The sequence below is a fragment of the Zea mays genome, chromosome 4, assembly GCF_902167145.1.
Source record: "Zea mays cultivar B73 chromosome 4, Zm-B73-REFERENCE-NAM-5.0, whole genome shotgun sequence".
Lineage (NCBI taxonomy): Eukaryota > Viridiplantae > Streptophyta > Magnoliopsida > Poales > Poaceae > Zea > Zea mays.
Window position 1 is genome coordinate 166,910,983 of NC_050099.1, and position 13,170 is coordinate 166,924,152.

At 48.8% G+C, this 13,170-nt stretch overlaps 1 long non-coding RNA gene across 1 annotated transcript; it reads left to right on the forward strand.

Moving 5' to 3' along the window:
- Positions 1-1,473: 1,473 nt before the first annotated feature.
- On the forward strand, positions 1,474-2,023 carry LOC103653983 (uncharacterized). Its single transcript, XR_565847.4, has 2 exons — positions 1,474-1,589; positions 1,685-2,023. It is a non-coding gene; the product is annotated as an uncharacterized lncRNA (long non-coding RNA).
- The last annotated feature ends 11,147 nt before the right edge of the window (positions 2,024-13,170 follow it).

Below are 13,170 nucleotides of genomic sequence, written 5' to 3' on the forward strand. Positions count from 1 at the left end.
GAGTCTGTCCCCGCCACCACTTGGGAGCATTATCGCTATGGTGTCTGTAGAACGTTTGGCAACACACAAGCACTAGTTTGGGATGCATTCTGGGTATGACTTGTTTATACTATTTTAGTTATTCCATATATGTTTGCTTTTATGATAACACTATGGTTTTTGCAGAAACGGTACAAGTTGCCGGACGATGGATCATATGATATGAACGCTCGTTACGTGTTTGAGTATAACGCGAACGATGTCGTTGCAGATGCAATGTACTATGCACGAATTCAGGCTATAAAGGCATGGTACAGAGCAAATGCTGATGATCGACCGATGCCAAATACAAAGGCCGAGTGGTCATCAATTTACTTGACGGAGGAGCAATACCTAGAGGTAAACAGGTTGTTGCCTCTCATATCGCACGAAGCCATGTATTTGCTTGCTTTATTTAAAAAATTTCATGTAGGTGTCGGTGCCATGGATGGCCACCCGATCAGACGGTTATCGGGCATTGTGCAGATGGTGGGGTTCCCCTGATTTTCGTGCCATTTCCGAAAGGAACAGGGGAAACCGTGGAACTGAGTCGTTCCACAACTACGGTGGTGATGGTCATGTGCGCTTGGCTAAGCGAATGGTAAGTCTCAGTTTGTCGTAACTTTGAATTACATAGAAATGTGTCAATATAACTTTTATGTACAGGAAGTCAAATCCGGCCGTACGCCCACGGATGTTGAGGTGTATATGCAAGGCCATAGGGGTTCTGATCCTCAGAATCCTGATGTGTTATGCACTCAGACGGCCACCGACCGTCTAGTGAGTTTTTGATACTCTATTATGTGTTTGATATTGTTTGCAATGGCATAGGGGTTATGCACTTATATTTGATATTGTTTGCCTCCAGGCTTCGTATGGGCAGGAGATGGTTCAACGCCATGGGGAGGAGTACGATTGGAGGAGCCAGCCAATCGACCCTCAGGCAGCATATGCTAGTGCAGGAGGACAAGCCCATGGACGGTGAGATTATTTGATTTGGTTTTCAAAATTGTCATCATATGCTTGCGATTCAACTAAGGCATGAGTTACTATACTAAGTGCATGGTTCACTCTTGTAGGTTGGGTATTTTTGATTCTACGATTGATTCCAGAGAGCTGAGACGCCGTGGACGACAATCCACATCGTCGTCTTCACAGTCGTCCCGTTCACGATCAGCAGCCCATGAGATAGAGCTTGCAGTGTTGCGTCAACAGGCAGAGTACCATCAATCAGTCTTGAGGGATCAATTGGAGTACCAGAGGCAACAATCTGAATACCAGAGACAACAAGCCGAGTACCAGAAGAAGAGGGACGAGTATTATGCAAGCCTCCAGGCCCAAAATCAAGCTCTTCTCTCGGTAAGTTGAACTAACATTTTGTAGCTTATTTTGCAAAACACTTGATGTGTATCTTGTTTGCTCAACAATGACTTGTATATAATTTGTAGCAACTAGCCCAACAAGCGGGCGTCCCGATGCCGACATATGGGATGCCGCCTCCGGACTTTGCACTGCCAATGCCAATGTTGGCGCCTCCACCACCGCCTCCGCCTCCGTCACAATTCCCTATGGTATGTACACATATGCGTGTGTGACATGTTCATAGATGTCTTATGTGTTTAAATGAACAACTGAGTGGTTACTATTTCATGTGCTTGTGTTATAGGGATTTCAGACACCACCCGCTTCAGTTGCCGCACCTGGAGATGGGTCTGGTCAGGACGACACAACACATTCGTGGGTGAACAATCTTTTCAGCACGCATAGTCCAGCCGGAGGAGGTGGCGATGGATATGAGTGATACTGATGTAAAACACTTGTTGAAACCTTTCATGTGAAAGCCTACCCGTCGAAATAATGTTCATTTTGGAGTTTGGACAACTATGTTTATGTAAACACTTATTGCAACCATTTGGAACTATGTTGTTATGTTAAATTTTGTGAATGTGAATGCTTATGTGATTATATTTGTGAATGTGTATACTTATGTGAGTATATTTGTTAATGTGAATGTGTATATGTGTATGAATTCTGTTTTGTATTTGAAAATGTCAGATTTTTTAAAATTCAGATTTTTGTGCAATTTCTGAAAAACGTTATGTCTGACGGCATAGCGCAGGCCGTCGGACATAAGTTTTGTGTTATGTCCGACGGCTTAAAGCCGTCGGACATAACATATAGAATATGTCCGACGGCTTTAAGCCGTCGGACGTAGTATTTGTGGGCCCAGGCAACGGTTAAAACGGTTACTCCGTCTTATCTCCGACGGTTGGATAGGGCCGTCGGACATATCTTATGTCCGACGGCAGCCGTCGGACATAACGCTATTTCCGACGCGTTAACTCCGACGGCTTAAAACCGTCGGAGATAAGTTAATGCCGTCGGACATAGCTTATCTCCGACGGCTTAGTTCTTATGTCCGACGGTTTTAGCCGTCGGAAATGTCCTCGTTTACTGTAGTGAGCGTCGCGGCACCTGCCCGTCGCCGTCTCGCGAGCAAGCGAGCGGCCGACCACGCATGCTGGCTGGTGCGGGCGCGACGACGACCGTGGTGGCCTGGCCCTGCCTCCCCCGTAGTGCATCATCACGTTGGGGGTCTCAATTTCCATGGCTTTTGGCTGGGTCCGGGCGATGCTGGCCGGCGGCACGTCGCCTAGGTGCGTGTGTTCGGTTTGGATGGCTTGCCGCAGTTCCGGGAACTGGAAGCAGCCAGCGTATCGATTGTGGTGAACTTCAGTCAGACTGCTCTGGCTCGGTAAGAAGGGGAGCTCAACGGCTTGGAAGATAGATTTAGTTAAATATATATATACATATATATATCCGTGTCCATTGCAACATTATGCTCCTGGAAATTCGCGGCCATGAATTTGTTGACAAGTTTAAAAGTTATTTCGTGCTTCAGTCTCTCCCGGTAGCTTCTAGACTCAGCTCGACGAATCCCACGCCTCCGCCCTCAAGCACCGCCCGGGTGATTCGTCGACGCACGCCGGCAGGCAGGAACTTCATCCTCCTTCCCCTCACCCCCCATCACAGTCGTATTTACCTCAAACGCTTCCTCGCTTGCTCGAGTGCCCCCCGAGATGTTGCGTCCCTTCGCTGCAACGCGCGCCGCCCGACAGGAACTGCCTCCTCCCCCCTCTTCAGATGTCGCTGCGGTGGTAATGGGCCGCGTCGTCACCACGGGTCGATACTCTTCCAAAAATAAGTTGAACGGGCGCGCAGTCAAAAAGGGGTATCCGGCGAGCCGTCGTCTTCTTGATCCATGGTGCCGACCCTGGTTGCCGTTCGCGCCCCGCTGCCTCTCCTTCCCAGCACGTCCACGCTCCTACCCACGCCATGGATGTCCTCCAGTAAGCAGAAGCGCAGCTGACAACGGGAGAAAGGGGAAGCGTCGTGGTCTCCATAGGCAAGAGCGTCTTGACGGTCCCCACACCGTGCACCCTTCACCTCCGCGTGTTTGCCGGCCCGCAGTCCATCTGCTCTCCTCCCAGCGCTCCCATTCCCAATCATGTCGCTGCCTAACGCAGGCACAAAATCCAACTCCCATCAGCCCATCCCCAAACGCAGATTCCACATTTATGTATCTCCTTGGTGTTAGTGTTGACCTCTACCTTGTCGCTATAGGCGCTCCCACACCATTAGTGCTCAACTGCTCATCGACGACGAGGGACAGTGAGAACACACGCGTTCGCATCGCTCCCTGCCCCCCAATGTATAGTTTACTTCCCACTACAGAGCTTCGTTCTGATAAATTTCCGTAAATCGCTAAGCATCGAGCATGTTGTAGGTTATTGCTTCCCCGTTGCACATATGGAGCACAATTAATTGGTCCGTAATCGTTCGATTTACACCGCCTATCAATGTGCAAATCTGTTTTTTCTTTTCGTTTCCTTCTTCTTCTGTATCTATACGCACAAGACATCAACTTTACAAATCAGTTAACTCATCGTCATTATGTTGCTACTTGCTGCTAACTGAATTGCTCATGAACTACAATATTTTTTGGTTTTATCGTCTAGCGCCTGCAAATGCTATTAAAAAAAGTTTGCATTTTTTAAGTATATGGCCAATTTTGTTTGATGTAATTTCATAAAAAAGAATATCGCTGCAGATGTTCGATGCCGCAAGTCTTTATTCAATAGTTTCTAGATAACATATGTGTGCCAACGCTATTGATCTAAAAAGAACCACTGTGACATGTTCATTGCAACTAATAAAACAAACTTATTCAAAATATATAGTAACTATGTTGAATTGAAAAATGGTCATCATGCATTCACTGATCACCATAAGGTGTTATCTCTTTTAGTGTACATTCATAATATGTTTATGTGCTCTATTTATCTTCTTAACTGTAGGTGCACTTTGTAATTAATCGCATTGTATAATAACATTGTCAACATTTCATATCTCTAAGTTTGACTTGCAAACTTTTGAACAAATAATACTATGTTCTTTGTTTTGACATCAAACCAAATAGGAACAAAGAATAAAAGAAAAAAAATTCGTACTAATCGTTTCTTTTGTATAAATTTGCATTGTTTCGTTAGTACTGATATATTATCTATTGTTTGCTTTCCCTATTAGTATCATGTTTCAATTTTTATCCAGTTCTATAACTTTCTGTTCGCTGCTTACGTGAATGATTTATGCTATAGAAGTTCTTGAGTGATACCTCTATATTTGTTATATAGATAGTTACACGCGCTCCTCCATGTGTATTTGTATGAGTTTTTTTCTTTTCGGTTGTCTAGCCATATTAGCTATTAATTCATAGGATGACGTGCCTCGAGCTAAAGAAAACCCTGACAAAATTGCCTCTAAAGTTCCTCTCCGCCTTTACTTTAGAAAGAAAATTGTATACCATTTTACATGTATAAATACCTATTAAATCAATTTCTATCACTCATCTAAGTAATTCTATTATTATTTAAAACACAAATAAGAACGCGCGCTAGCGCGTGCCAGTTACTAGTAAGTATATATAACGTTGAACCCGGCCGCAGCTCAGGATAAGCCATACCAGACGTGCCCTAATCTACCTCTCGATCACCGTGTGAGCGAGGAGCTAGTGTTTCTGCCGAGTCACGTTTTCTGGAAATGGAAGTTCCAGCATCTCTAATCCTAAAGCCGCATCCCTTGTGTAGTTCTGTGTGCATGCAATGGCCTCCGGCGCCTTCAGGGCAGTGGCTTCTCGTGCAGTATACACTGTAGGTCACATTTCAGTATCCCATGGCCACCACGTGCCGAAAGAAACACTTACGTGGAGTATAATGCTACTTGTTAGTTTTGCATCAACAAGCTTTGGTCGGACGAACAGCAACCCACCCCAACGAACGAACGGCGGAACGGGCAAACGTGGCGCCACCACCGCGCAGTTGGCCACGCTTCTCCTCCTTTTTTTGTTGTTGTACGTCCCCGGCTCCGAGAAGGTGTGTCCCCTTCACACGGGGAACGACGACGCGCGCGGTCGTAGGTGAGCGGCGACACGCGCGGTCGTGCCGGGCCGAGAGATCCCGGCCCGGCGCAGCGCCTGGGAAGCCGCGCGACCCCGAGAGAGAGGAACTCCCGTGCGTGACGCGTCGCGAATTCCTCGCGCTCGCCTGCTCCAGCGTTGGGCGCCATGCGTTCCAGCGTCGCGGCACCTGCCCGTCGCCGTCTCGCGAGCAAGCGAGCGGCCGGCCACGCATGCTGGCTGGTGCGGGCGCGACGACGACCGTGGTGGCCTGGCCCTGCCGTCACCTCACTGTTAGTAAAGAGACGGTGGAAGATGGGCCAAGACATGAGATAACAGATGGGCCAAGGCGCAGTAAAAGGGCTCGAGCTGAGAATGTTCGTCTGAAAGGTCCAGAGTGGATGTCGTAGGCTGTAGCTGCCTAGCTTGGGTATGTAACGCTGTGAGAATCAGAGAGGGGACATGAACATTGTAATAACTGAATTCTTCTGTCTCAAGTAACACCGCCGCCTGGCTGCCGCTGCTGCCGGGCTCCTCCTCGTATCCAGTTCCTAGCCTGTTCTTCTACTTCTCTACCCCTTCCTAGCTATTCTGTTAACATCTGGTATCAGATTCACCGATCCTCAAGGGCATCTTCGATCTGGCGACGGATCCACCGCACGACTACTACACCCGCCTCCAGCGACATCGCGGAGCGATGGACGCCAACACCAAGCTGATCCTCGACGAATTCGAGAAAAAGTTCGGCGCCATGGACGCCAAGTGGGAGTCCAAGTTTGCGGATCTGCAAGTAGCCAAGGAGGAGCGTCTCCTCGCGCTCGAGCAAGGTCAAGCGGACCTCGGATCATGGCGTCCTCGATTGGAATCGGCCATGGAAGACATCAAGTTGGAGCTTTCTATATATTAAGCACGGAAGGAAAGATCGCGCCATATTAGTCCACATCATCACTTTTCTTAAGACCGTTGGATCGTTGTCGAACGGACACCGATCAAGCTTTCGACGGCTCCCAGCAACAACGTTTCTAGGCTCTTCTTCCTTCCACGAATCATTTCTAGGCTCTTCTTCCTCCCATAAATTGGCCAGCGCCTCTCTCCCACATTCCCACCGCTCTATGAAATCCTTTAGCTCCCGCTGCCTAGCTCCCGCCTGCTCGCCCATGGTCGTCGCCGAAACTTGTGCCACCCGCTCGTGGTTCCACCTCTTTCCCCTACTTCCTTCTCCCACTGCAACCCACGTCTCTCCAGCCATCCTTGTCTCCACTTTCGATTGTTGTAGATCGCAAACATGTGAGCGCGCGACATCGTCCTGGTGCTCCTCGCCGCCATGCTGCTCCAGGTCCTCATCCCCGTGTCGACAATGGAGAGCCTTGTGTGGCTCGCACGGAAGAAGTAATCCGTTCAATAGATTAATCGCGCCACCACGTGCCGGTCACCGAGGAGGCTGCGCCTCCCCCGTAGTGCATCATCACGTTGGGGGTCTCAATTTCCATGGCTTTTGGCTGGGTCCGGGCGATGCTGGCCGGCGGCACGTCGCCTAGGTGCGTGTGTTCGGTTTGGATGGCTTGCCGCAGTTCCGGGAACTGGAAGCAGCCAGCGTATCGATTGTGGTGAACTTCAGTCAGACTGCTCTGGCTCGGTAAGAAGGGGAGCTCAACGGCTTGGAAGATAGATTTAGTTAAATATATATATACATATATATATCCGTGTCCATTGCAACATTATGCTCCTGGAAATTCGCGGCCATGAATTTGTTGACAAGTTTAAAAGTTATTTCGTGCTTCAGTCTCTCCCGGTAGCTTCTAGACTCAGCTCGACGAATCCCACGCCTCCGCCCTCAAGCACCGCCCGGGTGATTCGTCGACGCACGCCGGCAGGCAGGAACTTCATCCTCCTTCCCCTCACCCCCCATCACCGTCGTATTTACCTCAAACGCTTCCTCGCTTGCTCGAGTGCCCCCCGAGATGTTGCGTCCCTTCGCTGCAACGCGCGCCGCCCGACAGGAACTGCCTCCTCCCCCCTCTTCAGATGTCGCTGCGGTGGTAATGGGCCGCGTCGTCACCACGGGTCGATACTCTTCCAAAAATAAGTTGAACGGGCGCGCAGTCAAAAAGGGGAATCCGGCGAGCCGTCGTCTTCTTGATCCATGGTGCCGACCCTGGTTGCCGTTCGCGCCCCGCTGCCTCTCCTTCCCAGCACGTCCACGCTCCTACCCACGCCATGGATGTCCTCCAGTAAGCAGAAGCGCAGCTGACAACGGGAGAAAGGGGAAGCGTCGTGGTCTCCATAGGCAAGAGCGTCTTGACGGTCCCCACACCGTGCACCCTTCACCTCCGCGTGTTTGCCGGCCCGCAGTCCATCTGCTCTCCTCCCAGCGCTCCCATTCCCAATCATGTCGCTGCCTAACGCAGGCACAAAATCCAACTCCCATCAGCCCATCCCCAAACGCAGATTCCACATTTATGTATCTCCTTGGTGTTAGTGTTGACCTCTACCTTGTCGCTATAGGCGCTCCCACACCATTAGTGCTCAACTGCTCATCGACGACGAGGGACAGTGAGAACACACGCGTTCGCATCGCTCCCTGCCCCCCAATGTATAGTTTACTTCCCACTACAGAGCTTCGTTCTGATAAATTTCCGTAAATCGCTAAGCATCGAGCATGTTGTAGGTTATTGCTTCCCCGTTGCACATATGGAGCACAATTAATTGGTCCGTAATCGTTCGATTTACACCGCCTATCAATGTGCAAATCTGTTTTTTCTTTTCGTTTCCTTCTTCTTCTGTATCTATACGCACAAGACATCAACTTTACAAATCAGTTAACTCATCATCATTATGTTGCTACTTGCTGCTAACTGAATTGCTCATGAACTACAATATTTTTTGGTTTTATCGTCTAGCGCCTGCAAATGCTATTAAAAAAAGTTTGCATTTTTTAAGTATATGGCCAATTTTGTTTGATGTAATTTCATAAAAAAGAATATCGCTGCAGATGTTCGATGCCACAAGTCTTTATTCAATAGTTTCTAGATAACATATGTGTGCCAACGCTATTGATCTAAAAAGAACCACTGTGACATGTTCATTGCAACTAATAAAACAAACTTATTCAAAATATATAGTAACTATGTTGAATTGAAAAATGGTCATCATGCATTCACTGATCACCATAAGGTGTTATCTCTTTTAGTGTACATTCATAATATGTTTATGTGCTCTATTTATCTTCTTAACTGTAGGTGCACTTTGTAATTAATCGCATTGTATAATAACATTGTCAACATTTCATATCTCTAAGTTTGACTTGCAAACTTTTGAACAAATAATACTATGTTCTTTGTTTTGACATCAAACCAAATAGGAACAAAGAATAAAAGAAAAAAAATTCGTACTAATCGTTTCTTTTGTATAAATTTGCATTGTTTCGTTAGTACTGATATATTATCTATTGTTTGCTTTCCCTATTAGTATCATGTTTCAATTTTTATCCAGTTCTATAACTTTCTGTTCGCTGCTTACGTGAATGATTTATGCTATAGAAGTTCTTGAGTGATACCTCTATATTTGTTATATAGATAGTTACACGTGCTCCTCCATGTGTATTTGTATGAGTTTTTTTCTTTTCGGTTGTCTAGCCATATTAGCTATTAATTCATAGGATGACGTGCCTCGAGCTAAAGAAAACCCTGACAAAATTGCCTCTAAAGTTCCTCTCCGCCTTTACTTTAGAAAGAAAATTGTATACCATTTTACATGTATAAATACCTATTAAATCAATTTCTATCACTCATCTAAGTAATTCTATTATTATTTAAAACACAAATAAGAACGCGCGCTAGCGCGCGCCAGTTACTAGTAAGTATATATAACGTTGAACCCGGCCGCAGCTCAGGATAAGCCATACCAGACGTGCCCTAATCTACCTCTCGATCACCGTGTGAGCGAGGAGCTAGTGTTTCTGCCGAGTCACGTTTTCTGGAAATGGAAGTTCCAGCATCTCTAATCCTAAAGCCGCATCCCTTGTGTAGTTCTGTGTGCATGCAATGGCCTCCGGCGCCTTCAGGGCAGTGGCTTCTCGTGCAGTATACACTGTAGGTCACATTTCAGTATCCCATGGCCACCACGTGCCGAAAGAAACACTTACGTGGAGTATAATGCTACTTGTTAGTTTTGCATCAACAAGCTTTGGTCGGACGAACAGCAACCCACCCCAATGAACGAACGGCGGAACGGGCAAACGTGGCGCCACCACCGCGCAGTTGGCCACGCTTCTCCTTCTTTTTTTTTGTTGTTGTACGTCCCCGGCTCCGAGAAGGCGTGTCCCCTTCACACGGGGAACGACGACGCGCGCGGTCGTAGGTGAGCGGCGACACGCGCGGTCGTGCCGGGCCGAGAGATCCCAGCCCGGCGCAGCGCCTGGGAAGCCGCGCGACCCCGAGAGAGAGGAACTCCCGTGCGTGACGCATCGCGAATTCCTCGCGCTCGCCTGCTCCAGCGTTGGGCGCCATGCGTTCCAGCGTCGCGGCACCTGCCCGTCGCCGTCTCGCGAGCAAGCGAGCGGCCGGCCACGCATGCTGGCTGGTGCGGGCGCGACGACGACCGTGGTGGCCTGGCCCTGCCGTCACCTCACTGTTAGTAAAGAGACGGTGGAAGATGGGCCAAGACATGAGATAACAGATGGGCCAAGGCGCAGTAAAAGGGCTCGAGCTGAGAATGTTCGTCTGAAAGGTCTAGAGTGGATGTCGTAGGCTGTAGCTGCCTAGCTTGGGTATGTAACGCTGTGAGAATCAGAGAGGGGACATGAACATTGTAATAACTGAATTCTTCTGTCTCAAGTAACACCGCCGCCTGGCTGCCGCTGCTGCCGGGCTCCTCCTCGTATCCAGTTCCTAGCCTGTTCTTCTACTTCTCTACCCCTTCCTAGCTATTCTGTTAACATCTGGTATCAGATTCACCGATCCTCAAGGGCATCTTCGATCTGGCGACGGATCCACCGCACGACTACTACACCCGCCTCCAGCGACATCGCGGAGCGATGGACGCCAACACCAAGCTGATCCTCGACGAATTCGAGAAAAAGTTCGGCGCCATGGACGCCAAGTGGGAGTCCAAGTTTGCGGATCTGCAAGTAGCCAAGGAGGAGCGTCTCCTCGCGCTCGAGCAAGGTCAAGCGGACCTCGGATCATGGCGTCCTCGATTGGAATCGGCCATGGAAGACATCAAGTTGGAGCTCCGCAAGTTGAACAAGCAGTGGGACCGATCGTCTCTCGAGCTCGCTGGATCCGATGCAGGGCTGCTCCAGCGACCTGAACCCGGTGTTCCTCGTGCACCGATTGGTCCACTACCTGCTGGCCCAATGGGGCACCGCGTGGATTCTCATCCCCGGGATCAGGGTTATGGGTCGGTCATGACCTACCTCCCTGACCCGGTCAAGGGTACGCACTCAATTCCCCATCCTTCGGATGCTCTTAAGTATTCAGGGTCATTGTTTGATTCTCATCAGCACCACGCACCATGCTCTGAATTTCAGTCTAGGCTATTTGGCAAACTCCCAAAGTTGGATTTCCCAGCCTTTGATGGCGAAAATCCGAAATTATGGATTTCTCGCTGTGAAACGTACTTTGACATGTATCAAGTAGACCCGGAGGTGTGGGTGTGAATTGCGTCGATGCACTTGTCTCCCACTATCGCCTGCTGGTTTCAGTCAGTAGAGCGCAAGTTTCCTACTCTGCACTGGCCTCTTCTCTGTCAGTTGCTAGTTGAGCGCTATGGCAAGGATCAATATCAATCCCTGTTGCGTCAACTGTTTCGTATTCGGCAAACTAGTTCTGTATCAGAATATGTAGACCGCTTTTCGACCCTGGTTGACCGTCTTGCTGCTTATGGAACTATCACTGATCCTCTGTATTTTACTACTCGATTTGTGGATGGCTTGCGTGCTGATATTAGAGCAGTCATTCTTATTCAGCGTCCACTCGATCTCGATTCTGCCTGCTCCCTTGCATTGTTACAGGAAGAGGTCATGGAGCCGATGCATCGTAAGGAATATCGTAAGGCGGAATTCGTTCCCTGGAGTTCTGCGGCATCGACAAATCCACATCTGTTGCTGCATTCCCCGTCTCCAGCCAAAGGGGCACTCCCTACTGTCCCTATCGAAGCGAAGCCAGTACCAGTGGCCTGAACTCCTACCGACTGCATGGGTGCCTTGCGTGCATATCGCCGTGCTCGTGGCCTATGTGATCGTTGTGTAGAGAAATGGCACCGTGGGCATACCTGTGCTGCCACGGTTCAGCTTCACGCCATCCAAGAGGTGTGGGAGTTGTTTCCTGCTGATGACTCAATGCCAGTGGAGGATGCAATTTCACCAGCTGAAGAGCAGCTATTCTTGGCCCTATCGACTGCAGCCTTACTGGGAACACAGTCAAAGCGAACTATGCAATTTGTGGGGGTGTATGCAACAGCAGGATATGCTCATTCTGGTTGATTCGGGCAGCACTCACTCTTTTATCAGTCAACAATTTGTCTCTAAACTGACTAAGGTTACTTTGGTGTCAGTTAGTGTTCAGGTGCAAGTGGGTAATGGCAACATTATGCCATGTTCCTAGGCCTTGTCTCAAGCAACTTGGCAGATTCAAGGGTACCAGTTCTCTCAAGACCTCAAGTTGCTGCCTCTCCAACATTATGATTTGATTCTGGGTATTGATTGGCTAGAGCAGTTCAGCCCCATGCACATCCATTGGAAACAAAAGTGGATGGTTATACCATATCAAAAAGTGCCAGTCGTCTTGCATGGTATTAACTCGGAGCCTCCGGATGATATCCTTATACAATTATCTTCTGTATCTGTGGCAGACAATAGCTCTGAGGCTCCTGTGATTCCAGAAATTCAAGTCCTCCTTGACAGGTTTCAACACTTGTTCGCTACCCAGTTGTCCTTGCCACCTGCTCGACCTTGTGACCACAGTATTCCTTTGGTTCCCGGCGCTCAACCTGTGCAAGTGCGTCCCTATCGCTATCCCCCATTACTGAAGGATGAAATTGAAAGACAAGTAACCGACATGCTGAAACTAGGAATTATCAGGCCAAGTGCATCGCCATTTAGCTCACCTGTGCTGCTAGTTAAAAAGAAAGATGGAACCTTCCGGTTTTGTGTGGATTATAGATACCTCAATGCCCTCACCCTCAAAACCAAGTTTCCAATTCCTGTGTTTGACCAGCTGTCGGTGTTTTGGGTCCGACCGCACACCCGGGGTTGCCCCTCGAGGTGTTTTTAGGAGTAGGGTGGTGTCGCCGAGTGCAGCAAAATGGTTCGTGCCAGATGCACGAGAGATAAGATGCAATGTTTACAGGTTCGGGCCGCTTAGAGATGCATAACACCCTACGTCCTGGCGAAGATGCTTTGTGTAATGGATTACAAGGTGATTCTCTAGGGCGAGGATGTGGAAAGTGTAGGTAGATGGCTGGATAGTGTGTTCGATCGTTCTGAAGGGGAGCCCCCTGGGCCTTATATATTCGGCCGTGGGGCGATACATGTGGATATGATGACAACATGCGCCTAAAGGATAGTGAACTGTTTGAGTCTATCTCCCTATGATTCAGCCGACCTATCCTCGCCTGGTTCTACTGCATGGTGCTCCAGCGCGGGAAAGTCGGATCTTCTGTTGTGATTTCTCGCTCAACGCTGTGGGGCCTATCTG